The sequence below is a fragment of the Rhinoderma darwinii genome, chromosome 3 (genome assembly GCF_050947455.1).
Source record: "Rhinoderma darwinii isolate aRhiDar2 chromosome 3, aRhiDar2.hap1, whole genome shotgun sequence".
Taxonomy (NCBI): domain Eukaryota; kingdom Metazoa; phylum Chordata; class Amphibia; order Anura; family Rhinodermatidae; genus Rhinoderma; species Rhinoderma darwinii.
This window is the reverse complement of record NC_134689.1, coordinates 392,441,174-392,451,143: the sequence shown is the minus strand read 5'-3', so window position 1 is coordinate 392,451,143 and position 9,970 is coordinate 392,441,174. Positions and strand designations below refer to the sequence as shown.

The following is a 9,970-nucleotide window of genomic DNA, read 5'->3' as shown; positions in this document are numbered from 1 at the left end:
ACCTTTCAAATTACTATTCCACCACATCAGATGTAGAGGTTTGTCATATATCCACTGACACATCTTTTTACTTTTTGTTTTTAATTCCAACTTAATTTCTTCTGTAAAAAAAAAAATCAATCATAAGAAGTTTGTTAGACCTAAGAGCTCAAGAGCTTTTTTTTGGCTCTCTTGAGAGAGGCAGGGTAAGCAGTATTTGGGCCGTTGATTTTCTATGAGCTCCTACACCGATAACTCTTTATTTAATGTTGTCAAAATGTACCGACGAGGATGGGATTCGAACCCACGCGTGCAGAGCACAATGGATTAGCAGTCCATCGCCTTAACCACTCGGCCACCTCGTCCATATGTGCAGCTGTTTTTGTCATTTATTTGTAGGTGTTCTATGCCTTTGGCACCCACCAATGGTATCCAGCATTGATTCCTACTCTTCCATCAGATAATTTAAAATTCAAGTTTTTAGCATGTTTTATGCGGCTGCAAAAATCATTGTTGTTGGCAGCACGTCTCCCCATGTAAACAGGGGATGTGCCACCGACAATCATGCAAACTGTGTGGGAACAAACGATCTTGCTCGTCCCCATACAGTACAATGACTGCTCCATATAAATGGAGCTAAACGAGGGCCGATGAACATGCTACATCGTCGATCAGCCCTCATGTACCTGCAGAAATGTAAAAGGACCCTGAAGTCCGTCAATACAATTTTCACAAATTTTTTACAAAAAACTTTAATTACGTCCTTAACTTCACTCTTCTCAACGTAGAATGCTCAGCATCCAGGTCCTCTACAAGGTTCTTCTTTTTCATATTCTACATATTTACATCACCATTGGCTTTCTTTTTGATGCTCACCCTCCATCTTCTAAGGTTTATCTAGACACCCAAACCCCCTAAACCCATGTTTTTCAACTTTCGTGTCCGAAAGATGGTAGAGATATAGTTCTCCAAGACACCCACTCTTAATACTTGGCCTCTTACTTATCCAGAACACTACACTTGTTCCTTCATGAATCTGTCAAGAACAATTGCTTACCCCTACTACTCTTTTCGATGTCCTCCTTCGCTGTTGCACCCATCAATTTTGGAAGTCCATACAGTAGAGTAATCCCACTATGGATTCTGTTTTATATGCAGGACCATTACTGTCCATTTCTGGCCCCTTAGTCAACTTTCTCATGTCATCCTCTCCTTACCATCTCCAGTGCCACTTACGGGAAACGGATTTCAATTTGAAGAGATGTGCCATCTTTGCCATTAGAAAGGCTGCAGATTAGGTTACATGCTATCTCTGGGTTATTGGGTCTGACTGGGAATGGGGGCTTTGGAGTAGGTTGTCCATTAGGTTAAATTGAATGTATCGTCAGAAAATGACACATTATTTAAAGGGAATATATCGCCTATATTTTTTTTACTAACTAAAACTAGATATTTAAACATAATCTTTTTTTGTACTCTGATTTTATTTTTTGATTGTATCTTTTTTTTAAATTAGATTTTCTGTAAATGATTATGGAGGCAGCCATCTTGCCTGAGCTGCAGTTAACAGCATATAGAGATATGCTTTACAGCAGCCACATGGACCACAGGAACCTGTGAACATAAGGGGACCCATTCAGTGGCGTAGCTCTAGGGGTCGCAATGGTCGCAATTGCGACCAGGCCCCTAAGCCTGGGGGGCCACAGGGCCCCGTAGCCAAACAACGCTGACCATGCTGGTCCCACTTCCTGAATGCTTGAGCAAGGAGCTGACGGCTCCTTGCTCCAGCATTCACTCTGCCATAAGCGGCTCGGCGCAGGCAGGCATGATGTTGTGATGTCATCGCGCCTGTCTGCGCTGAGTCACTCACAGCATAAACCGGAGGAGAAGGATCCGCCACCCATCATGGGAACAGGGATAGGTAAGTAATTATGTTATAATTTTTCTATTAGGCACTATGGGGCATTATACTGGGTAGGGAAGGGGGGCTGATATGTTGGCAGCTATAGGAGCATTTTACTATATGAGGGACGTTATACTGTATGTGCGGAATTATACTGTGGGGACAGATATGGGGGCATTATACTGTGGGGACAGCTATGGATGGCATTATATTGTGGGGGGCAGCTATGGGGGGAATTATATTCTGGGAGGCAGCTATAGGGAGCATTATACTGTGTGAGGGAAGCTATGGGGGGCATTATATTGTGTGGGGCAGTTATGGAGAGCATTATACTGTGGGGGCAGCTATAGGGGTATTATCCTGCATGGGGCAGATATGGGGCATTATGCTGTATGGGGGAATTTGTTTGGGCATTGTACTGCATGGGGGCATCTGTGTGGGCATTATACTGTATGGGGGCATCTGTGTGGGCATTATACTGTATGGGGCATCTGTGTGAGCATTACACTGTATGGGGCATCTGTGTAGGCATTATACTGTATGGGGCATTTGTGTGGGCATTATAATGTATGGGGGCATTATACTGTATGGCGGCAGCTATGGGGGCATTTTTTCTGTGTGGTGGCAGCTATGGGGGCATTATACTGTGTGGGGGGCACTATGGAAGCATGATACTGTGTGGGTTCGACCGTGTGTGTATGGGCAGGGATTAGGTAGGATTAGAGGCATGGCTTAAAAGAAAAAACATTACCGCTACGTGCCGCATCGATTGTCCATCTTTGTGATACTTGAAAGTATAGCACTGTCTACAGGGGTGGCTTTATATTAATGTCTACAGGGGGCGCTGTATAGCACTGTCTACAGGGGGATTGTTTAGCACTGTCTACAGAGGGGACTGTATTGCACTGTTTACAGGGGGCTGTAAAGCACTGTCTATAGGAGGGGGCTGTATGGCACTATTTACAGGAGGGGCTGTATAGCACTGTCTACAGGAGGCACTATCTACAAGGGCGGGCTGTTTGTGGCACCCAGGGGAGAGGGGCCCAGTCAAAAGTTTGCTACGAGGCCCAGTCTTACGCCCTTGGACCCATTGTCTTTTATTAGAGAGTTTTTTAGGCATGCTTTGTGACCTGTGCATTGGTCAGGCTGGGTTCACACGACCTATTTTCAGACGTAAACGAGGCGTATTATGCCTCGTTTTACGTCTGAAAATAGGGCTACAATACGTCGGCAAACATCTGCCCACTCATTTGAATGGGTTTGCCGACGTACTGTGCAGACGACCTGTAATTTACGCGTCGTCGTTTGACAGCTGTCAAACGACGACGCGTAAAAATACAGCCTTGTCAAAAGAAGTGCAGGACACTTCTTTCAGACGTAATTTGAGCCATTCTTCATTGTACTCAATGAAGAGCAGCTCAAAATTTACGGCTGTCAGAGAAGCCTCGCAAAATGCGAGGAGGAGCATTTACGACTGAAACGAGGCAGCTGTTTTCTCCTGAAAACAGTCTGTCTTTTCAGACGTAAATGTCTGCTATCGTGTGCACATACCCTTACTGTGCAGGAAGGGACAGGAGGGGAGCTATGTCCATCACCTGTTGTCAATGGTGGATTGTGTGTTATATAAATATATATATATAGGTTTTACCTTTCTATGTAATTCTGCCTGTGATCATAATGTGACGACTGCTGAGAAATAATCTATATAGAACAGGAAGGATTCAGTCTATTATGAATGGTGGATCCTGTGTTATCTATATATAGGTGTTACCTGTCATTGTAAGGGTATGTTCACACGGCCTATTTACGGACGTAATTCGGGTGTTTTTGCCCCGAATTACGTCCGAAAATAGCGCCTCAATAGCGCTGACAAACATCTGCCCATTGAAAGCAATGGGCAGACGTTTGTCTGTTCACACGAGGCGTAATTTACGCGCCGCTGTCAAAAGACGGCGCGTAAATAGACGCCCGCGTCAAAGAAGTGACCTGTCACTTCTTTGGCCGTAATTGGAGCCGTTATTCATTGACTCCAATGAATAGCAGCGCTAATTACGCCCGTAATGGACGCGGCGTTCAAGCGCCTGCACATGCCGTTACGGCTGAAATTACGGGGATGTTTTCAGGCTGAAACATCCCCGTAATTTCAGCCGTAACGGACGCCCTCGTGTGAACATACCCTAATCCTGCCTGTGAAGAAAATAAGATGACTGCTCAGAAGTGATCTCTACAGAACAGGAAGGATCATTCTATTATGAATTGTGGATCCTGTGTTATCTATATATAGAGGTGTTACCTGTCATTTTAATCCTGCCTGTGATGATAATGAAACAACTGCTGAGAAGTGATCTCTACAGAACAGGAAGGATCATTCTATTATGAATTGTGGATCCTGTCTTATCTATATATTGATGTTACCTGTTATTGTAATCCTGGCTGTGATGATAATGAAATGACTGCTGAGAAGGGATCTCTATAGAACAGGAAGGGTCAGTCTACTATGAATGTTGGATCCTGTTTTATCTATATATAGGTGTTACCTGTCAGTGTATTCCTGCCTGTGATGATACTGAAATGATTGCTGAGAAGTGATTTCTACAGAACAGGAAGGATCATTCTATTATGAATAGTGGATCCTGTTTTAGCTATATATATAGGTGTTACCCGTCATTGTAATCCTGCCTGTGATGGATGATAATGAGATACTGCTGAGAAGTGATCTCTACAGAACAGGAAGGGTTAGTCTATTATGAATGTTGTATCCTGTGTTATCTATATATAGAGGTGTTAACTTTCATTGTAATCTTGTCTGTGAAGATAATGAGATGACTGCTGAGAGGTGATCTCTACAGAACAGGAAGGATCATTCTATTATGAATTGTGGATCCTGTGTTATCTATATATAGAGGTGTTACCTGTCATTTTTATCCTGCCTGTGATGATAATGAAACAACTGCTGAGAAGTGATCTCTACAGAACAGGAAGGATCATTCTATTATGAATTGTGGATCCTGTCTTATCTATATATTGATGTTACCTGTTATTGTAATCCTGGCTGTGATGATAATGAAATGACTGCTGAGAAGGGATCTCTATAGAACAGGAAGGGTCAGTCTACTATGAATGTTGGATCCTGTTTTATCTATATATAGGTGTTACCTGTCAGTGTATTCCTGCCTGTGATGATACTGAAATTATTGCTGAGAAGTGATTTCTACAGAACAGGAAGGATCATTCTATTATGAATAGTGGATCCTGTTTTAGCTATATATATATAGGTGTTACCCGTCATTGTAATCCTGCCTGTGATGGATGATAATGAGATACTGCTGAGAAGTGATCTCTACAGAACAGGAAGGGTTAGTCTATTATGAATGTTGTATCCTGTGTTATCTATATATAGAGGTGTTAACTTTCATTGTAATCTTGTCTGTGAAGATAATGAGATGACTGCTGAGAGGTGATCTCTACAGAACAGGAAGGATCATTCTATTATGAATGGTGGATCCTGTGTTATCTATATTTAGGTGTTACCTATGTTACCTATCATTGTAAACCTAGCTGGGGTGATAATGAGATGACTCCTGAGAAGTGATCTCTACAGAATCGGAAGGGTCAGTCTATTATGAACGTTGTATCCTGTGTTATCTATATATAGAGGTGTTAAAGAGGCTCTGTCACCAGATTTTGCAACCCCTATCTGCTATTGCAGCAGATAGGCGCTGCAATGTAGATTACAGTAACGTTTTTATTTTTAAAAAACGAGCATTTTTGGCCAAGTTATGACCATTTTTATATTTATGCAAATGAGGCTTGCAAAAGTACAACTGGGCGTGTTGAAAAGTAAAAGTCCAACTGGGCGTGTATTATGTGCGTACATCGGGGCGTTTTTACTTCTTTTACTAGCTGGGCGTTCTGACGAGAAGTATCATCCACTTCTCTTCAGAACGCCCAGCTTCTGGCAGATCACGCTGTGACGTCACTCACAGGTCCTGCATCGTGTCAGACGAGCGAGGACACATCGGCACCAGAGGCTACAGTTGATTCTGCAGCAGCATCGGCGTTTGCAGGTAAGTCGATGTAGCTACTTATCTGCAAACGCCGATGCTGCTGCAGAATCAACTGTAGCCTCTTGTGCCGATGTGTCCTCGCTCGTCCGACACGATGCAGGACCTGGGGAAGTGACGTCACAGATCTGCACTGCCAGAAGCTGGGCGTTCTGAAGAGAAGTGGATGATACTTCTCATCAGAGCGCCCAGCTAGTAAAAGAAGTAAAAACGCCCCGATGTACGCACATAATACACGCCCAGTTGGACTTTTACTTTTCAACACGCCCAGTTGTACTTTTGCAAGCCTCATTTGCATAAATACAAAAATGGTCATAACTTGGCCAAAAATGCTCGTTTTTTAAAAATAAAAACGTTACTGTAATCTACATTGCAGCGCCGATCTGCTGCAATAGCAGATAGGGGTTGCAAAATCTGGTGACAGAGCCTCTTTAACTTTCATTGTAATCCTGTCTGTAAAGATAATGAGTTGACCGCAGAGACGTGATCTCTATAGAACAGAAAGGGTCAGTCTATGGTGGATCCTGTGTTATCTATATATAGGTGTTACCTGTCATTGTAATCCTGCCTGTGATGATAGTGAGATGACTACTGAGAAGTGATCTCTACAGAACAGGAAGTATATTATAAGACTTACTGGCCAGTGTGAAAACTTCAAGATTTTAGTTTTTTTTTCTTCTGATAATCACATAGAAAATGTAAAAAGAATCACCAAAAAGTCTTTAAAAATATGTTTAACATAAAAACTTGATTTTTTTAAATAAAAATACATTTTCTGATGACACTTTCGCTTTAAATCAAGTTTTTATTTTACACTTATTTAAAAAAAAAAAAGATTGGGTGGTATTTTTTTATTTTATATGTATCTATCATGTTAAAAAATAAAATCTTGACATATTCCAGTTCTCCGACTGGCCACTAGAGCCATCACAATAAACTTATATTCTTTGTTCTCTGTAGCTCACTTGTCAGCTTTGCTGTATATACAGGCACAGAATGAGGAGAGTCATCTTATTATCATTAGAGATCAAAAGTCGCATGTACCTAAAAATGGTACTGATCGAAACTACAGTTCGTTACGCAAAAAATAAGTCCTCGCACGGCTTTATTGATAAAAAAAAGTTATGGCTCTTAGAATAACGTAACACAAAAAGTAAATGATTTTTTACAAAACGTATTTTATTGTGCAAACGCCATAAGACATAAAAAAAACTATAAACATCTGGTATCGCCGTAATCGTATCGCCCCGCAGAATAAAGTGAATATGTCATTTATAGCGCACGGTGAACGCTGTAAAAAAAATAGCATAAAAAATCAATAGTAGAATTGCTGTTTTTTAGTCACCACACCTCTTAAAAATAGAATAAAAACTGATCAAAAAGTCGTATGCACGCCATGAAAACTGCAGTTAATTCCTCAAGGAGTCTAGTTTCCAAAACGGGGTCACTTTTGAGGGGTTTCCACTTTTTTGGCACCACAAGACCTCTTCAAACCGGACATGGTGCCTAATAAAAAAGAGGCCTCAAAATCCACTAGGTGCTCCTTTGCTTCGGAGGCCGGTACTTCAGTCCATTATCACACTAGGGCCACATGTGGGATATTTCTAAAAACTGCAGAATCTGGGCAATACGTATTAAGTTGCGTTTCTCTGGTAAAACCTTTTGTGTTACAGAAAAAAATGGAAAAAAAAGGATTTTCTGACAAAAAAAATAAATATGTTAATTTCACCTCTACTGTGCTCTAAATTCTTGTGAAACACCTAAATAATTAATAAACTTTCTAAATGCTGTTGTGAATACTTTGAGGGGTCTAGTTTCTAAAATGGGGTGTTTGATGTGGGTTTCTAATATATAGGCCCCTCAAAGCAACTTCAGAACTGAACTGGAATATACTGATAATAAGCAGCGCCCACCCTGAGATGATTCCAGTTTTGACCGTTTGTATAAACGGAGACCCCTATTAGGCCATTTCAGTGCCCGGTTTTCCCCAAGCATACACCCCCGAGAAGTGTATTTCTATTGATGAGTCCTTGGTACATTTTAAAGGGAGGGTTCAATTCCACCAGTACCTGCCGGGTAAGAGGGCAAGGTATGGCGTGAAGATGTATAAGCTGTGCGAGAGTGCATCAGGGTATACCTACAAATTTAGGATATATGAAGGGAAGGACACCAGTATTCAGCCCCCAGAATACCCCCCCCCCCCCTTTACTGGGAGTTAATGCAAAAATTGTGTGGGATTTGGTGCACCAACGGCTGGACCAGGGTTACCACCTCTACCTGGATAATTTTTATACCAGCGTCCCACTCTTCAACTGCCTCGCTTCCAGAAGTCCTCCGGCATGCGGCACTGCTAGAAGAAATCTGAGAGGCCTCCCTAAGACTCTGCTTGGGCAAACACTCAGAAGGGGTGAGAGCAGGGCACAATCTAGCAGCAATATATTGTGTGTCAAGTACAAGACAAGAGAGATGTCCTTGTATTGACAACAATACATGGCCACACCAATACCCATGTACCTGTACGAGGTACCAGTACATAGACCCCCAAACCAGACTGCATCCTGGACTACAATAGGTACATGGGAGGGGTGGACTTGTCAGATCAAGTCCTGAAGCCCTACAGCGCCATGCGGTGTGGTATAAGAAGCTGGCCGTGCACATCATACAGATGGCTTTGTACAATGCGTACGTGCTACGTCGATGTGCAGGCCAGACGGGAACTTTCCTGAAATTTCAAGATGTGATTATCAAGAACCTAATCTTTAGGGACCAAGAAGGGGGAGCACCCAGTACTTCTGGAAGCGGGGCCACACGCATCGTACCAGGGCAACACTTTCCAGGAGATGTTCCCCAAACTGGCAAGAAGGGAAAAAGAGGCCCCTCAAAGCCACTTCAGAACTGAACAAGTACCTTAAAAAAAAGGCTTTGGAATTTTTTTTTTTAAATATGAGAAATTGCTGTTTATGTTCTAAGCCTTGTAACGTCCAAGAAAAATAAAAGAATGTTCAAAAAATGATGACAATCTAAAGTAGACATATGGGAAATGTGAACTTGTAATTATTTGGGGGTATAACCATCTGTTCTACAAGCAGATGCATTTAAATTCAGAAAAATGCTATTTTTTCTAAATTTTCTCAAAATTTTGCAATTTTTCACAAATAAACACTGAATATATCGACCAAATTTTACCATTAACATAAAGCCCAATGTGTCACGACAAGACAATCTCAGAATCACTTGGATAGGTTTAAGCATTCCGAAGTTATTACCACATAAAGTGAAATATGTCAGATTTCAAAAAGGGGGTCTGAGCCTTAAGGACAAAACAAGGCTGCGTCTTTAAACCTGAAACTAAAAATAAATACATGACAAATTCTGTTAAAAAAAGAGGTGAAAAAATGAAAGGAAAGTTAAAGAAAAAAAAATAGCAAAAAAGGAAGCTGGAGATATTAGTATATACCCTGCAATTTGTTGTTCTGAGTAACAGGTACCAGATGGAAGTTGTTGTGTAGTTTACTCCTGATACATGATGGTGTGACCAAATGTATGGTTATCCTTGCGGGCAGCAGACAGGACATAGAAGAGTAGTTTAATGGGCTCTTTGTGGCAGCGGTGTGTTTTGGGGTGTCTACATAGAAGCACCCATTTGAGGTCAGCAATGCATAATTAGTAAGGTCAGTGGTATTAAATATTCTGATTATTATGGAGCTCACTAAGATAGGAACCTTTTGTGCCATAACCGGTTTCGGTGTTGACTAACCAGGGAGTGGAGTCTAAGGGACTTCGTTCTTCAACCCTTTACCCATTTATGGAGGTATGGACTTGTCAGATCCACGTGTCACAGTCCCAAGAGTAGTCACCGATTGAACAAACGTGCGCTGCTGACAATGTCAGGAAAAGATGTGTAGGTCAGGATAGCCTAGGTCAATATCAGGAAGGTGGTACAGGTTCTATGGATGATTTGAGGTTAAGACAGAAGATGAACTTGAGGTGGACATCATGGAATTCAAAAATAAAGGTACCAGGC

The 9,970-nt window shown here is 41.7% G+C and overlaps 1 non-coding gene across 1 annotated transcript; it reads right to left on the bottom strand.

The window, feature by feature from the left end:
* Positions 1–262: 262 nt before the first annotated feature.
* TRNAS-GCU (transfer RNA serine (anticodon GCU)) lies at positions 263–344 on the bottom strand. The gene has a single exon. It is a non-coding gene; the product is annotated as a tRNA-Ser (tRNA).
* Positions 345–9,970: the final 9,626 nt, after the last annotated feature.